Source organism: Otolemur garnettii, unplaced genomic scaffold (assembly GCF_000181295.1).
Source record: "Otolemur garnettii isolate 467f Iridium unplaced genomic scaffold, OtoGar3 scaffold00002, whole genome shotgun sequence".
Classification (NCBI taxonomy): Eukaryota; Metazoa; Chordata; class Mammalia; order Primates; family Galagidae; genus Otolemur; species Otolemur garnettii.
Window position 1 is genome coordinate 41492038 of NW_003852397.1, and position 19049 is coordinate 41511086.

Genomic DNA, 19049 nt, shown 5'->3' on the forward strand with positions numbered 1-19049 from the left:
GAAGTGTCAGAGAGTAATTAGTAGACTTGGCTAATGTAATAAACATGAACAACATCCATACCTCAGAGAGCAAACTCAAAATTAAATAAAAGCGAGCACCAAACTAGAAAAATAACTTCTAGAGATACGAAACATAGTTTATAAGCAAAATATTAACATTTCAATAGATTAGGGGAAAAAGAACACAGACCAACAAGCTAAAAACTATATTCCATAAGCATTAAAAAAATTAAAATTATTAAGGCTTAGTGCTGTTCAGAGTGTGAAGAAACAGACACTCTCAAACACTGCCAATAGGAGCATCAGTTAGTATCTTTGGCCATCAGTATCTCAGGAATGGAAAAAAAAATATCCAATGTATTCAGTACTACTGTGAAACCAATTTATAATCACTCACACTTGCATATGAAAAATGAAACACAACTATAGCCCAGGATGAAGGAGGGAAGGGGAGGTAAAGGGGAAAGGAAGGGGTGAGTCAAAAGAGAGAGGGTTAGTAGGGGGACCACACCTATGGAGCATATTGCAAGTACAAGTTGGATCCATCAGGTGTAGAACACAAAGGTCTTAACACTGTAATTGGGTAAATGAGGCGAAGGCTATGTTAATTAGTAGGATGTAAGCACTCCAATTTGTACAAATAATCAACACATTGAATCTCATAATGGCATAAATGTATTTATGATCTATGTACAAATGTCTTCATTAAAAAAAAAACCTAAAAAAATATCTTTGGCCATCTTTAAGAACTATAAAAATATCTATGCCCTTTGATTGCATCTTGTAGGAACTGTCCAGGAGAAGCAGTTAAGCAGGTGGCAAAAGATGTAATCCAAGGCTTTTCAAAGCCCCTTGATCCATTCTAGGAGGAAGAAAAAGCATTTGACTATAGCTGTACATCCGGAAGTGCAATATCACCAGTGACTGGATAATCATGTTTTGAAAAATACTTACTGTCACGAGAAAATGCTCCCAGACTAGTAAGCACAAGTCAGATAGAAAACTATTTAGAGTGTGTAATGTAACAATAGATGCAGAAAAAAAAAAACTGAAGAAAAGATGCCAGGACGTTGCAGTGGCTATCTCTGAGGATTAGACTAGGCAAGTTTATTTTCTGCTACAAATCTCAGACTAAAACTTATTAAAGAACAAAAACGGAACCCTTATTGACAAAAGAAATAAGTAGCTGGACACACTGAACGTGGCCTTCTAAGGAAATAAGGAAGTTTTTACCTTTCATGGCCCTCTAATTTTACCCCACTATCTTGGAGGGACGTTGGTCACCTCAGCCCCTCAGAGGAACCATCCCAGAAGCCATCTCTTCTGGCTTCTCTGCGGCTTCCACTCTGGCCTCTTTCCGCTCGATTCTGCCTATTTTTTTCCTTCCCACTCAAAGTCTGGTCACAACGAAGCAATCCCAACATAGAAAGCAGGTCTGGAGTGAGGTCAGTGTTCTGGGTGATTATCAAGGGAATGATATGTGTTTCTGCAAAAAAGCATTCTGCTGCTACTAAATGATGATTCCAAAACACCGTCTGCATTGAAAAGATCTTTGTCAAAAAATAAATACTGCTGGGCGGCACCTGTGGCTCAAGGAGTAGGGTGCTGGCCCCATATACCAGGGGTGGCAGGTTCAAGCCGGCCCTGGCTAAAACTGCAATAAATAAATACTCCTGTAAAATTCTGCAAACCTGCTTGTGATGGTGACATCAGAAGTCCATTTCTCCTTCACCTATATAATGCAGAGAGCTTTATTAAAGCCATCTCATTTGGTCCCTCAGTCACATTCAGCAAATATTTCTTGGGTTCCCTCTCCAGTTCTAGAAAATACAGCGTGGGTGTGAGCAGCTGAATAATGGTTCCTAGGTATATCTACATCCTTACACTAAAACCTGTGAATAAGTCACTTTTCATGGAAAAGGGCACTTAGAGATGTGATTAAGGTAAGGGGAGCTTACTACATGATTTTGGTGCCTCCTAAATAAGCACAAGGGTCTATACAAGGGAAAAGGCAGGAGTCAAAAGGTGGAGTTGTGAAGATAGAAGCAGAGGTTGGAATCACGTGGGGGGCTGTGAGACAGGGAAGGTGGGCAGTGTCTAAGAGACGGAAAAGGCAAGGAAGTTCTCTTGTACAGCCTCCAGAAGAAATGAAGCCTGAGAGACCAATTTGGAACTTCTGACTTTAGAACTTTCCGGTAATAAATGTGTATGGTTTTAAGTTACTAAGTTAGTGGTAATTTGTTATAGCAAATGAATACAGTTGGACTTAATGAAATCTACAGCCACCCTCTAGGGAGCTTTACTGGGCTTTTATCACCACTAAGACATTTCTTGTTTTTGTTTTACTGAAGAGTCTTTAGATTATATCATCCTGAAGAGCTTCCTGAGTAGCATGAACTTTTAAAGCCTGGAAGGAACAGCCACACTTATGGTGACCGAGCACACACTCTTGGTATCTCCTTTTTATTGCCACCTCCCTCTTCACTCCCATCTGTCCTTCCCAACTTAGCCAAAGTCTGAGTCTTGATGGCAGAGTTTTTTTTTGCCTTATAAGACAGTGCAGTGGTATAGTCAGATCTTTTGGGTCCTCATTGCATCAAGTAATAATATTATAGAGTATTAATGATAACCCCCTTTGCTCAAAGGGAATAAGTAACACTTCAACGTAGACTGCATTTGTCACTGCATACACTGCAATCCCGTGACAAATGGCTGATACTGTTGTCCTTGCAAAGTATCTTTTGCAACTTTCCCAGTCTCCCTTAATCACAGGGAACACAGTTATGCAACTCTTGCCTCTGTTTTTATAAGAAATTAAGTAATTAAAAAATAAAGGTAGATGAAAACTTCTTAGCAACGCACATTTTAGTTATGAAACTAGTAAGCACAAGATTCCCATTTCCAATTACTTTTCAACTTAAATCAATAGAATTTCAAAGAACCACACATTCAGTTTTCAAATTCAATTAGGAACACATTGGAAGCAAATAATGACTGCTATCAATTATAATGCATTACCAGGAGAAGAGCCCCAGCAACCCTTTCAAAGTACTACTGAATGTTCTAAACTCTGTAACAATTAACTAGGGTTAGCCATAAAAACAATCAACTCCTAGCTTAAAATGATCTCAGCAACTCAGACAGGTCTAGGGGAACCTGCAGTAAACCTAGGGAGAGGACTTCCTTGTGCTAAGTAAGCCCTTCTTTGCAGTAACGGGAGGATCTGACCTCAAAGGGAATCCCTTCTGTTCCCTCTTGTCATATTAATATACTAATGGTAAGTACAATGGCCAGCCATCAGTTTTAAATTATATGAAGTATGACCATGATGGGCCAGGCCGTCTTTCCTTCACTTCTACTTAGTAATCAGTGGCATTATGACCCTCTTCTGTGGAATGAACTATGGTGGTTGTGCATAACGGTAATTTAAAGTATTATGGCCCCAAACCCTAAGAACTGGGTCTTGGAGGGAAGGGAGGAGTAGTGACTGGATGATAAAACACCAACAAAAGCCAAGAGAACTGGAGAGAGCTTGGACATTTCTGTGCTTGGTATGTGTCAGGGGTCAATGACTTGTAAATGGGGGGAATGTGGAAATAAGGATTGGTGACTCAGCGGTCACTCAGATAGCATCACAGGAGTTTGAACTATGAAGAGATGAGTAGTTGCTTTTTTCTGGCCAGCTGGATTGCTATAAGTTTCCAGGAAAGCAAGAAATCTGTCATGAGCAGGACAGTACTTCATAAATAATTATCGAATGAAGTGGTCTTGATGATTACCTCTGAGACCTGTAGGAATATTGTTGGTGGGCAAGAGGCAATTACTTGTCTCCTCATAGTTCAAACTTCCCCGACACCAGTTGGGTGAACATTGCATTAGAAAGCCTTCTTTCTACATATCCCATCTGCAAAGCCCTGACCCCCGACATGTGCCAAGCACAGATATGGTCAGACTCTCTCGAGTTCTCTGGGTATCTTGGTGATTTATCATAAAAGACAGAAGTATGGAAGTAAAACCTCGGAACTCTGTAAAAAAGACTTGTGTATATAAAATAATCAACATAATCGCACAGGACCACAAGTCGGGGGTTAAAGTTGGTTAAAATGCTCTAAAAAATCTTTTTAAAGTTTCCATGATAAAAACGGTTACCGCTTAACACTGAGAAAAGCAACAGCAAAGAAAGGTTAAACAGAATGAATCTACAATGTTGGTCATATTAATGATTACCTTGGGTAATGATATAAGCAATTTTCCAGAGACAACTGCTATCAATTAGGAAAGCTAAAATACACAGATAAGCAGGCCCTGCCCTGGGCTGTCCCATCAGATAGAGAAGCAGCCTTAAGAGACAGGTCTCTATTAATACCTTATAGGGGTACAGGTGAATCTTTCTAAGAGTAGAATGTGAATGTTTTAAAGCAGTAACTGAGAAAATGACATGAAGGCTGTGTTGACCAGTTGATGGAAGTATTTCAGATTGCATGTGAAAACCCCACACTGTACCCCAGAAGTGCATTAATGTACATAGTTACCATTCAATAAAAAAAAGAAAAAAAAAAAAAAGAAAAAAAACAAAATATAAAAGTATAAAAAACAAACAAACAAACAAAAAAAACAGACTCGCACCTTGCCAGGGCCACAACCTAAAGTTCATTTCCTTAACTGAGACACACACAACCCATGAAGCACCTGCCATGAGGTTACAAAACATATAAAAATAAAAACTTTAGTCTTTAAACATTTACAATAGACTCAGGTTGTTAGATTAAATGTATGTTAACGTGGTCAAGAGTTGGCAAGTCCTGGGTATAAAAAGTAATATTTAAACATAGAAAGGCCCTTCCAGGAGAAACAAAAACAAACAAACAAAAAGACCCACAGCTGGCTTTGGACAGGAATAAGAATGCAAGCCAGCAGATGACAATGAAGGACTGTGTGCCACCAGTTAAAAATAAATGGCGGCGGAGCCCACACAAAGGCAGGCCAGAAAGGTATGAACTTAGAGAATGGCAAACGAAACAGCCAAAATAAGGTCAAGGACAAATGGGAGACAGAAGGAAGTCAAAGCAGGAACGGGTTGAGTCCGAAGGCAAAGACAGAACTCTGAACTTTCCTGGGGGGAATGAGAGGAAGCCACGTGCCTATTCAGAGGGGTAGGAAGTGGTGGTTGTAAAGCTGGTCAGTGAAAAACAAAGAAAGGACGAAAGGGACTCAGAAGTTCTTTAGGAAAGATGATTTAAAATTCTTGAACGTGAACTCTGTGCAGGCATATTTCAGCCTAAGCATGATGAACACCACGTACCAGTCTGATGCACTTTCCTTCTTTCGCAACTGTTCCCAATCATTTTCATGGGTTCATATATATATATGATCCATTTCTGAAATCAAGGCACGTTACTTGCATATTAAAATGCAACATGTCACGCCACTGTCACATTAACTCCTCTCAGAAAGGTTCAATGGCTGCTTGACAGAAATGGGCATTTTGTCAGGACATTCCCAGAACCAAGTAACGCCAGAGGACCCCGCTGGAGCAAGGACAGCAGTACCTTGTATTAGCTCAGCAGAGAAAGTAGCTAAATTGTTCTTCCTGCTTGTTAATAGACTAACGTTTAGTCCAATAGCTCTAATTTGCGGTGAAATTTTTGACTTTCTCTCCTGAACACTGAAAGCCAGATTAATGGCTGGCTGCGTAATGCTTGTCTACAAATTCTGTGAACGTTCACGTATGGAGAACGTGAGGAGATGAGGGAAAAGCTTTCAAAATAGCAAAGCCCATCTAAAGAATATTAGCCTTATCATTTAGCCAAATACTATATATGTGACAATATCTTAACTCAAAAGGAGGCAATACACTGATAAGATGTTCTATACAAATGCTAGTTTTAGTAATAACCCGTAATAATGAGAAAAAAGATTAAGTGTGGATGAATAATAAGAGGCTAAAAAAAGACACCAATTTGGCGTTTAAGTTCTTAGTGGGGCTTACTGCTTTGATTTTAAAAATAATAATGATAGAGATAGGAATAAGGCAATCTAACATCTAAGCGCTCAAATGAACATCGTTAAGAATACATGAGGGCAGTAAAGGAGGAGAGAAAGAGGGGAGTTAGCCAGCGAGGCCGTTGGCTAGGGAGAAAACCCAGGGAGGACGGGAAGGAGGAAAGGAAGGGAACCAGACCCTTTTGAACAAAGCATCATAACTTAATTTTTGATATTCTTACTCTATTCAACTGAAAATCCTATTTTATTCTTTAAGAAGTAAAAGATATATAGCTATATTGTACATCTGTAGCTCAGGGACCCGGTGATATTCATTCACAGGCTGAAAAGTCTTTGTGTTCATTCATTCTTGGGCCATAATGATTAAACACTCAAGAAGAGACTGCTGTGGAAGGGCCAGTACCTGGACCACACGATCTACAGCAGGCCTCATACTTACACGCTGGCAACCCTCGCAAAAGACAATTTGTCCTGACATTTAATCTTTCTGAACTTTCAGTGGTGAGTTTCAAAGTCTGAAAGATACCTCCTTACAAAAAGTGCCATTCTCTTCCTTCTGCATACATATTCTACACTCCCCGCGCCCCCCCCCGCATTATTTACTTTTACTCTTTAACAATGCACCATCCGATCTATCTATAAGTTCTTTCAGTCTCAGTTCGTGACAATCCTTGTACTTATTGTTCCTGAAAACTCAAAACTAGGTTTCTGAGTTGTGTAATAATGAGCTTAATCCTTCTGTACAAATTAAACCGGGAGCTATAAAGTCTAGGTAAATGAAAAACTGGGTTAAAAAAAAAAAACAACACCTTACCAATTTATAGCAGGCTCAGCTTTTTTTGAGAGAGATTAAGGTACATACAGTCATGGTTGGTTATGAAGGTCACCAAGCAAAATGTTGCAATCTTAAAGTGCCATTGACATGTAATTAGTGTGCAGTAGCAGCGAAGGACTTAATCCATGTTTTTTTTTTTCCTCTTTATTCATTATTGTTTCAAAATCGTTCCCTTGGTAAAGTATCACAAGAATGAAAAAGCAAGTATCCAATGTATTCAATACTAATTTGAAACTAATATGAAGGAAATGAATAACTATACACCCACCCCAAGAGAAAAACTCAATTTAATTCAAATTGGGGGGAAGATGGAGGGAGGGAGGGAAGGAGGAGGATTGGTGTGCTCTCACCTAACGGACATAATGTAAGAGTATTTGGCACACCTCCTGTGTGAAGGGCTCAATTGCAACTTGAACTTTACCTAAGAAATGCAAACAGTATAACCTAGACATTTGTACCTTTATATTAATTGAATTCAAACTGGAGGGAGGAAGGAGGCAGGGAGGGGAGAGAAATAAAAAATCTGAAATAAAAAACCCCAAATCATTCATAAATGTACATTGTAATGGTCTGCTATATTGGCAGCAAAATGTTCTAAAAATTAGGACAAAAGTCTGCTATAATAGTCTTGCAGCAAAATGTTCTAAAAATTAGGACTTTTTTTTCTTTAAACTGAAATAAAAAAATACTTTGAAAAAATTGGCTTCCTACACCCAACTTTTGTTATAGGAAAGGTGACCCACAAGCTCCAAATTCCACAATTGATTTCTTCACGATAGAAATGAGCTTTCACGATGAACCTGTCCTTTACTTATTCATTATCCACCTGCTAACAATGTCTAAATGGCTAAATCATTTCAGTTGGAGATTTTCTGATTTTCATGGGAAAGAGCTGGAAGCCACAAACCATTACATGTACCTTTACCTTTCTAAGTCAGAATCAGAGGACAGCACTTCTGGCATGGGGACCTCCATACATCTGCTGCTGCTCCTGACCTGCCGTTCTCCTTTTGGCAGTGACTGCTCCTTGGAAAGCAAACAGGTCCTCACGCAGAACAGACACATTCATTTTCTCAGTCCATGTTGCATGCACAAATCTCTTTGAGAATCATTGAGTGAGCAAATTAGACTTGCAGCCGATAAGCACAAAGCTGACCTTTAAACCCCAGCCTTTAATAGAGCATTTCACTTTGTGTTTGCTCAACAGTTCCAGGGGTCATGGTGTCTGGCTTTACTGAGGTGGGGCGAGGTGGGCAACCTTGCTGCAACTCCCACATAGCAACTAATGGAAGAGCATTGGAGGCTGAGCTGGTAGGAGCCCCAGCCCCAATTTCAAGTGTGCCTAATATCACAGAGGTCAGAACACAGTCTGAAGTCTTTATTATCTACACGTGACTGCATTGCCCAGGGCTAAGAACTAGCCTCAGCTGCCAACTACAGGCGAAGCAAGAGTCTTAGGGGCTGGGGAGAAAGCTTTTTCCCCCCTTCACTTTTAGCTTGTCTCAAGGCTGCACCAAGTGGTAGAGCTTGAGAAAAAAGGAGAAATCGGTAATACTGAGCCTGTCTTTTATTTAAAAATTAACATTTTTTTCCACCCTGAATAATGTTGCATTGATTCTGACTTTTTGAAAATAGTGCATTAAAATAATATTTGCTTTGATTATTTAGGTTTTTGGCACCCCCTTTAATTTGGTACCCAAAGCAAGTTTCTCACTCCGCCGCCCTAGCCGTGGCCCAGCTCTGTCACCTCACGGCTGTCTTCCTACATCTTCATCTACAAACGGAGGCAGACCTAGGCAAGTTGGTGGAGAGGTGTACAGCGGAGTTGGGAAGGAGAGCCCAAAGTCATACAAGAAAACATCACTGAGCCTGTACTATGTGCTAGGCATGTGCGTACCTTCCGGTCCTCACACTGAGAAGAAGATCTATTAATATTTACCTGAGAAAGCTGAGGCTATGAGAAACACACTTCTGGCCACTTCCCTCCATCCCAGGAACTGGCTCTACAAACTGCGCCGTACTCAAGCAGAGACCTGGGAGCTGGCGATGATTCCTCCCCCTAACCCACTGAATTTATTGCCAACACGTGTCACTATGGTCACCCAAGCAGTAAATGGAGGAGTGAAGTTCAAAAGTTGGTTTATTTGGTGACAGCGTGGACTTGCTTTGCTACGTCCTCCACTTCTCCAAAGAAAGCCGGGTTCATTGAATCGTTCTGATGTCCTATTGTCCGGTTTAGGACAAGGCTAAATTATTTTTAAGTGCTGACTGTTTTTAAAATTTATCTAGTATATTTTAGTCTGATCTTGAATAAAAGCTCTATCTCTGGCTCAGGACACTACTCTGAATTCCAGCTGCCTGACAACTCTACTTGGATATCTCTTAAACATATCTGAGCAAACAGATTCAAGACAAAACTCTTGATCTTCCCCTCAGACCCTGCTTCTCTCCTGTTTCCTCCGTCTGAGGCACCAGCGCCAACAACCACTTAGTACTCAAGCCAGAAACCTGGCAATTATCTTTGATACCTCCCTCCTATTCCCTATCCAAACCATCAACAACACCTGTCCACTTAAGTAGTAAAAAAAATACAGCACTTAGTAAAGCGTTCTCTATGTGCCAGGTACTCCTGTGATGCATGTACAGCACTATTAAATTGCTAAAATTTCCTAACAACTCCACGAGATGACACCTATTATTATTTACATTCCACTATATACTACTAAGGAAATGGTGGCACAAAAAAGATGATTTGCCTTAGAAAACACACTTTTAACTCTTACACACTATATCTCTCAAATAATCCCAAATCCATTCGCCTCACTGGTTTCCCACTGCCCCATCTTAGTCTAAGCTGCCATCATCGCTCACTCTAGCAATTGAAAAAGCCTCTAAGGGGTCATCGTGGGTCTATTTCTACCTTACTTCCACACATCAGTCTTCATGAAAAAGCCGGCATGATCTTAAAGTTCATATCAAATTATGCCATATCCTCTGCTGAAATTGTCAAAACCATTGCTGCTCCCTGAATAAAATCCATACTCCTTAATGTGGCCTGCAAGGTCCTATGTGAACCGGCTCTACCTTCCTCCAAAGTTTTGTCTCCTACCCTTCTCCACCTCACTTACTGACTTTCTTCTACTCACTGGCCTTCCTACCCTTCTTTAAACCCGGCAAATTCTTTCATGGCCTTTGCACCTGCTGTTCCCTCTGCCTGCAATGCTCCCCTCCTCCTGTAGATGGCCCCATCAAATCCTCTACATGTGTCAGGGTAATTCCCTGACTCCTCCTTCCCAGGCTAAAGTAGGTCTTCCTGTCATTCTCAGCACTCTCTTCTTTTCCTTCATAGCAGTTTTTAAAACGTTGCATTCCAAAAGAGAATATAAAATGGGAGAAAAATTTTGCAAATCATATATCTGATTAGGGATTTATGAGGTTGGACAATTAAATTTGCAAGCTCATCCTATTTCTAGTGCTCCATACCTTGTTGCTGAATATCACTGTGGTCGCTCTGAAGCACTTCCCTTGGAAAGCTATGCACTAATACCAGTACCTAGTCCGTCCTTCAAAGCAACTTTGGAACTATTCTTCTGGAATGGCCCTCAAAGCTGTTGTCATATTACCCTTGATGTCCTGAATGTCATCAAAATATCTTCCTTTCAATATTTCCTTTACCTCTGGGTAAAGAAAAAAGTTATTGGGGGCAAGATGAGGTCAGTGGGGGAGAGTGTTACCATACAGTTATTTGTTTACTGGCTAAAAACTTGCTCATAGACAGTGCCAGGTGAGCTGGGGTATTGTCATGATGCAAAAGCCACAAACTATTGGCCAAGATTTCCAGTTAAGATTTTCCTATTTCTCTATCCATGTTTACTCGGTCTGCTATGCTTCCCACAGGCGGCTAGTACTTTCAACACACAATTCAATGAATTTTTACAATGTTTTCATCAGTCATGCTCCTTACTGGTCGCCCTGAGCTCTCTTCATCAGTGATGCTTTCTCTCCCCTCAGAAACACATTTAATCCATTGGTGTACACTGCTGTTTTCTTCATGGCATTTCCCCCACAAACTTGGACTAACATGTGCCTGATTTTACTTCCACTCTTGCCAAGTTTAACAAGAAATTTAATGTTTGTTTGTTGCTCTAACAAAAGGTCTGACATTCTCGCCATGGCACACGAAAATGTTCAATAATAATGAATGCCACTCAGCAAGACACCCTCACACATCGACACAAACACAACTGTGAACCACCGATAAGGCTATGAAGCGTTACCAAGCTGTTTGTACAATGCTGCCAATGTAAGCACAGGGTAACATGCCTTAAACTTAATTGTCAGATCTCATATATCTAGAATATATAAAGAACTCAGTAATCAAAAGATAGCACAGAATTCATCATACAGCCATATAGTGAATGCAATGAAATAAAATAGGATGGAACAACAACAACACCAACACAATTTAAAAACAGTCACAGAATCTGAACTAAGCAATAAAAATAAAGGAAGGACCAACGCATGCTATAACATGGATAAACCTAGAAAACATTATCCTGTGTGAAAGAAGTCACTCACAAAAGGCCACATGTTGCATGGTTCCATGTACAGGCGATATCTAGAACATGTAAACCAGGGAGACCGAAAATGGATTCGTGGTTGTCTAGGGCTGGAAGGGGAAAGGGTGCTAACGAATACAAAGTTCCTTCGGGGGATGATAAAAATGATCTAAACTTAGATAGCGGCGATAGTTGCAAATGATGAATAGCGCATATTAAAGATCACTGAAGTGTATCACTTTAAATGAGTGAGTAGCATAGTATGCGGATTGCTCAGTGAAGATGTTATTATATCGGAAAGAATGCAATGTAGTTTCCACGACACTTTAAAACTGGACATGTGTTTGGCGTTTATAAGAACAGGTATGGCTTAATTAAAGAGTATCTATAATTTACATGTGAACAGAGAGGAAGAGTTTTAGATGAAATTTTCTCATAAAGAATGTATGATTTCCCTTTCTTCTCATACTTCCCAGTCACTTATCTCTGTCATTATTTTGGAGGCAGGCTTGCAATCCCAGACTCAGATTTATAGAATTTTAGAGTGGAACAAGATGTAAGAGACCACGTAATTGCTAATTTTAGAGAAAAAGGAAGCTGATAGAATAAACATTCTTTCCCACATTACAAAAGTAATGCGAATGAGAATCAGAGCTTTTCAGACCAAAGCTTTGCTTTTTCTTTTTATTCTTCCCCCCCCCCTCCGCCCCGGAGATAGAATCTCACTCTGTAGCCCTCTCTAGAGTGCAGTGGCATCATCATAGCTCACAGCAACCACAAACTCTGGGGCTCAAGTGATCCTCCTGCCTCAGTCTCTTCAGTAGCTGGGACTTCAGGCATGCACCACCATGTCCAGCTAACTTCCCCCTCCCCCCCATTTTTAGTAGAGATGGGTCTTGCTCTTGCTCAGGCTGGTCTCTAACTCCTGAGTGCAAGTGATTGTTCTGCCTCAGCCTCCCAGAGTGCTAGAATTACAGCCATGAGCCACTGCGATGGCTTGTTTTTTATTTTTCAACAGTACCACAAAAAATGTAGAGTTGTAGATGGTGGTTTGCAAAACAACGCTAGCCCAAAGTTCTCCACAATTAAACCTCACGCACAGAAAAGGAATTCTATTTGAACTCTGAAAAGAACAAGGATGGGGTCCACGCAATGGTTGCTTTTCCTTGAATTCATTCCTTCAATAAGACTTGACTATGTGTTTGGTTTTGTACTAGCTACTGTGGGAATAAAGACTTACACGTTTTTAAAACCAGCATAGAGTAGGAAGTTCAGACTCAAGTCTCTACCCCAAGAGTCAGGTCTTCACAGGTGCTGGACTCTTGGATGACTCACCTGCATTATTCAGTTCTTAAGCAGAGATGGAAGGCAGCCTATACGGGGTATTGAATTTGATTTTGAATTCTCTTTTCAACCTTTCCTGAAAAATATTTATTTTCCAAACTTAGATAATATATCTTTCCTGCTTTCCCTTCTCTGTCAAACTCTCGGTTCTGAGATTCCGAGAGATCTCACCCAATTTTAGGATCTTCTATTATGTCATGTTTTCTTCGGTCAGTGTCAGAGAGAAATGTGAATTGAAAAGGTGATTTTGCAGTTTTTGGCTGGGGCCAGGCTTGAACCCACCACCTTCGGCATATGGGGTCAGCGCCCTACTCCTTTGAGCCACAGGTGCTGCCCTGGAAAGGTGATTTTGTTTCTCAGTGTTGCTGTGAGTTGATGATGAGGCAGATTTTAGTTAAATAATCAATTATGATTCAAATTAAAACACTGTTATCAATATAATAATACTTTAAAGGATAATCAGACTTCAGACTTATCAGTTTATTCGGGTAAACATTTGACCCCAAAAGGTAATTTGTTACTTCTCTGTTGGCCACCTCCTCTTTCCAACTTTCTTCTATTTCAGAAACTTCAAATGGCCTAAAATAATTCTGGCTTCATTCCAAAAGGATCTTTTATTAATAAGCAGAGAAGACAGAACTTTATTATAAGAGTCAATGACATACTGGCTGGATTTTTATTACTCTAGTGCATCTGGCTGAAGGGGACAAGTGGATGTGGCCAGGACCAGTGTTGGTTTAAGCAGCTTGAATGTGGAGATGCTGTTTTTACATCATTGTTATTGCTCTACTCTCTGAAGTATATTTTTAAAGCATTTTATCAGCTGCTTCACTGAAATTTGCTGCTATTACCTTCTCATATAATTCAGTAAAAAAGAAAGCATACAGTTTCTTTAGACTTTCAGAGCAAACCATTTAAAAGTAAGTTGAAAGTGTTTATGAAGCATATAGGAATGCCTTCATTCAGTCTGTTTTGGTTGTCAGGGGATAGAAATTCTTTAAAGAGGTGAGGTTCTTCTCTATTTTATGAGACTGTGAAATAGAGTTTTGCATATGATAGTTATGATAGAAACATGTTTAACCATCTTCCTGTCATTGAGTAACCAGTTTGTATATTATCTCCATTAGAGCTTTTTTTTTTAATTTGCCCATTCGATTGCATCTATGCCAGGCAGAGATTAAAGGGGAAAAGGTGGTGAATTGTGATGCTATCTAACCTGTGATTTGTTTGTCATTATAGAAATAGTTTAGGGGGAAAGAGGGCAAACCTGGTGCAAATTGCACGGTTTGGGGCTTTTTAGTGTCACAATTTGGCAAACTTCTTCTAATTGTGTTACTAATTAGCCTCTGTTAGACTTCACCTTATTTGGAAGGAAGGAAAAAATGGGAAGGAGAAAGAAAGGGAGAAGAATTCATTCATTCATGAAATTAATTGCCAACGTTTAAAAACCTGAAGATTTTACACAGAAATTCAGATTTTTATCTTTTCCTTGTAAAAATAGGAAGATGTCCTCACTCTAAGCCTGCATAGCCACAGGACAACACCGAGATACAGCTCTCCTGTTTACATCAGGCAAGCCATACTCATCTTTTCCTGACCAGACTCATGCAATTCTTTTACCTCCCTGGTCCCTAAAGGTACTCTGTCCATGGGACCCTTCTCATCTAGGCCATCTGAGCTGTCATCCCTACCATTAAATTGAACATCTGGCATCTGATTAGTAGATATAAATGCAGAAAAGATAAGTGAGAGAATATACATCTTCTGATACAGCTTTTTTTTTTTTTTTTTTTTTCCTGAGAGTCTTCCTTTGTCACTCTTGGTAGAGTGCATGCTGTCACAGCTTGCAGCAACCTCAAACTCTTGGGTTTAAGTGATTCTCTTGCCTCAGCCTCCCAAGGAGCTGGGACTACAGGTGTCTGCCACAATGCCCTGCTATATTTAGAGAAGGGGTCTCACTCTAGCTCAGGTTGGTCTAGACTCTTCAGCTCAGGCAATCCACCCACCTCGACCTCCCAGAGTTTTTGCTCAGAGGATTATAGGCATGAGCCCAGCTTTCTTTTTTAATTTTGTTGTTGTTGTTGTTGTTGTTTTTCTGTTGTTGAGTCAGAGTCTTACTCTGACACCCTGGGCAGAGTGCCATGGCATCATAGCTCACAGCAACCTCAAATTCTTGGGCTCAAGAGTTCCCTTTGCCTGAACTTCCCAACTAGCTAGGATTACAGGCTCCCACTACAATACTTGGCTAATTTATATATGTGTGTATATATTTATATATATATGTATACTGGGTCTCGCTCTAAGATGAGACTCGCTCAGTCTGCTTTCCAACTCCTGAACTTAAGCAATCCAGCTCCCTTGGCTCCCCAGAGTGCTAGGATTATAGGCATGAGCCACCACACCCAGCTCTAATACATCTTCTTAGTAAGAAAATACACTACAGCCCCACTCTTTAAGAATTTTCATCAGCTGATCAAAAATCTAGATCTCTCTGACATTATTTTAGAAGGCAACAAGTGAATTGCCCAAGGATAGCAACCGTAGGTTTAAAGAACATCTCTGAAAATATTATGCCTTTGGTATTTAGGTAAGTGTTTACTCTGAGTTCTTTCATTTTTCCTATTTTTATTTTTATTTTTTATAAAACAGCTGTTTTAATATCAATATGTCATCAAGTAATGCATTTAAGCAACAGATTACTGAGAAAAATAAAGTCATATCAATGTACAGCAGCATAGGACACTGGCTAGTTCTACATTTCCCTGAAATAGCAAATCAGATTTTCCCCTAAGGATGTTGGCCTTTAGAGAAAGATTAGGCGCATTGGAAAGCTACTTCAGAGTCACCAATGGTGGCAATTATTCAGTAACTGCTTTTTAAAAATTTATTTTTATTATTTTTTTTAGAGACAGAGTCTCACTTTATTCCCCTTGGTAGAGTGCTGTGGCTTCACCACTCACAGCAATCTCCAAATCCTGGGCTTAGGCGATTCTCTTGCTTCAGCCTCCCAAGTAGCTGGGACTACAAGCGCTCACCATAATGCGTGGATATTTTTATTGTTGTTGTTGCAGTTTGGCTGGGGCCAGGTTCAAACCCGCTACCCTCAGTGTATGAGGCCAGCACCCTACCCACTGAGCCACAGACGCTGCCCTCAGTAACTGCTGTAGGGTTGTAAAGCAGAACTTCTCAAATACAAATGAATTACCTGGGCATTTTTTTAAAAATGTGGATTCTGGTCCAGCAGGTCTAGGTTAGGACTGGAGATTTCTAAGACCTACAGGGGACACACGTGGGGCTGGCCTAGGGCCCACAGTTTGAATAGCTAGGTTCTAAATACCTGTCACAATATATAGAAAAAGGAAGCATTTGGAGGCTAAATGAAGTAGTCATTGTGGGCTGGTAATACCTCCCAGACAAATTATCTCAGCATCATTTCTTGTTCCTAAGTGCAAAAGCTGCCAAATTTGGTTGACTGTGCCCAAATTCTGTTTAGAAACACTTAGCAGCCTCCAGACCCTTCTACACTGGGTCGTCCTGAAGTAAGACAGAGCCCAGAAGAAGTTTTAAATCAGGGAACGCTTGAAGTTATCTCTGAAACACTTACACAAGACTGAAATTATGGTCTGCAGCTTATGTTATGAATAATTGCCTTAGATATTCCAAAAAAGAAGAAAAAGCTTTCCTCTCCCATTGGTAACATCATTGCCTCTTAGTGAGTTAAACATTTTAAAGTCTTTTAGGCTACTCAGTAGGGTACTAGTTAATGCATTGGCTGCTAATAATTTAGCAATTAGCTTCCATTTCCTCCATCCAATCTTTAATAAATGGTAAAATTGACTGAGTCAAGCATCCCCTTCCTCCCCTATGGTGTAGTCAATGTATCAGTAGCCCAAAAGAATGCATGTTCCTCCCTGAACACCCAAGTTACTACTGAGGAATGAATTAAGCACTGGGAGAATTAGACTCATTATTTAAAATGAAAAACCAAACTGCAAACCAGTAATATTACAAGAAAGGTATTTTAGATAGAACTTCAGATGTCTAAATGGGCTTTAATCTGCAAATATGTCATTATACATATTACAGATATTCCACAGGGAAAAAAATCAAAATCAAATACCTTTCCTGCCAATATTTTTAATTGAGAGCGCATTTGGGGCACACACTACCATGTTTTTACCTTCACAAGACGTTTCGGTGAAGAGCAGATAGCTAAATTTCAGCCATTCAATACTAAGAAATCACATAAATCAGACAGTGCCCAACATCTTACCTGCTGTCCCCCCCTTTTTTGCTCCCACTCCCTATATAAAGAATATTCATCTGTGTTCTTTAAAGGGATCTTATTTAGCACATTTTCCTAATGGCAGTTTAGAATGTGTTATCTAGGGAACATTATCATTTAAACCGCAAAACAGAAAGGTTAAAATGACAGGCTTGCCTATCTGAGATTTATCTTTCTGAAAACAAGCAGAAGTTAGTATGCCTTTTCTTGTTCTATACCATACTGGGAAAATGAATCTACAGGTTTAAATTATAAGGCCAACATCATCAGGGACATTGTAGAGTTCAGAGAGGACCAGACAAATTGCACGGAAAAACAATTTATTCTCAATTATATGCATCAGGAATGGCAGAAGTGACACAGACAATGTTCAAACCACTGTGCTGGGTTTGTAATTTTCATGATTTATTCTTACTTTTGTGCACCAGATTTCTTTTTATCTCCATAACATGTTGTACCAACTAATGTTTAAAAATTTTTCTTTCATTTCTTTAACCTACCCTAATCAAAAAAAGAGAGAACAGGAAAATTTTACTTCATAGTTCACTAAGTAATTATTAACTAACTTGAGAGTTCCTTATTTGGCTGTGAGGTCCCATCTCTGGAGTTATTCTATAGTTAGGAGTCATTGTCAGGTCCTAGGACGTTTAGGGGTCTCAAGCAGACCTGACTTGTTAGAGAACAGGCAATGAACAGGTAAAATTTGCAACAAGCGCGTCTTGGCCCCTTGGTTTCTATTTACTAAGAGTCTACCCCCAATAAATTGTCACAATTTTAGCTGACAGCCCTTCATGTGTTCTTTTTATAGGGTTATTTATATTTCAGCAGAAGATTCTAAAAGACTGAAAAGTTGTAAAATCCCAAAGGGAAATTGCAGAGATACAGGAAGTTTTGGGCTACAAGCCATGTATCTCCTGAAATTTAATTCATAACTGTGCATATATTTTTATATATGCTATTTTTCTAGGCCACAGTACAGATTCTCAAATGATTCTGCAACCCACAAATGGCTAAGAACTACAACTAATAAAGGAATTGGAATCATTAAGAAAAAAAATTCATCAGAGTCTATTTGGAGCAAGATTGTGGAGTGAGAGGGTCCTGTGGTCAAGTCTGCATTTTGCCACTTAACTTCCGTTACCACCTCGAGCAAATTACTTAACCTCTTTGAGTTACAGTTATTTTCTCTATAAGGTGGAGATAAAACCAGCGCTTATCTCATTGAGATGCCATGAAGAATAAGTTTAATGTTTATAAAGACCTCGGTACAGGTTGGTATGCTGTGTATACTTTCAATAAATAGTAGCTGCTAACTCTTACTATTATTACATGTATTTGTTTTATTAGCATTATACAATACACTGTGAAGGCAGAGGCTTTATCTACCAAATTAAGGCAGATTATTCTAACACTTCTTATGGATGGCTGATGAAATAGGGATGGGCTAATTAACTTAAAGATTAATCCATGCTTGACCAAGTTAAAACTAATGAGAATTGTTCTCTAAAGTGATCTGATTTTATTTATTTTAACCATATCTAATCTAGTGAAATGAAATAATTTTGAGTTTTATACATTCTCTGGCTCTCCAATAATTTCTTGAACTAGAGAGTAACTATGATATCTCTACCAAGGCCGTTTCATATAGCAAGCAAGATAGCAAAGGATTTATATTGAGCTATGTTCAAGACAACATCTCGGTGTCAACAAACTGATGTCTTCTCAAATGGCCATTAATGGGACTTATTAGATATGATGGTCCATCATGATTGCCATGCAACTATTAATACCAATTTTAAGGAATAAGATCAAAGACATGGAAAAATATTGATCATATATTAAGTGAAAAAGGCAGTTCACAAAATTATATGAAGTCTGATTCTGTTTTTGTACAATCATGAGCACAAAAAATGCCTGGAAGGAAATATAAAACATTTTAACGATGGGTTGGCAAGGCTCGGCCCCTGTAGCTCAAGCGGCTAAGGCGCCAGCCACATACACCAGAGCTGGTGGGTTTGAATCC

The 19049-nt window shown here is 39.5% G+C and overlaps 1 protein-coding gene across 5 annotated transcripts in view; it reads right to left on the reverse strand.

Moving 5' to 3' along the window:
* THRB (thyroid hormone receptor beta) overlaps nucleotides 1-19049 on the reverse strand; it is a 359939-nt gene that overhangs the window by 309353 nt on the left and 31537 nt on the right. For 2 of the 5 annotated variants that reach the window (XM_023513784.1, XM_023513774.1), the window contains exon 1: nucleotides 7764-8001. The exons of the other annotated variants lie outside the window; for them this stretch is intronic. The gene's annotated coding sequence lies outside the window, so the exon portion shown is untranslated. Of the gene's footprint in view, nucleotides 1-7763; nucleotides 8002-19049 lie in introns of those variants that run through there. 5 annotated transcript variants of the gene reach the window in all.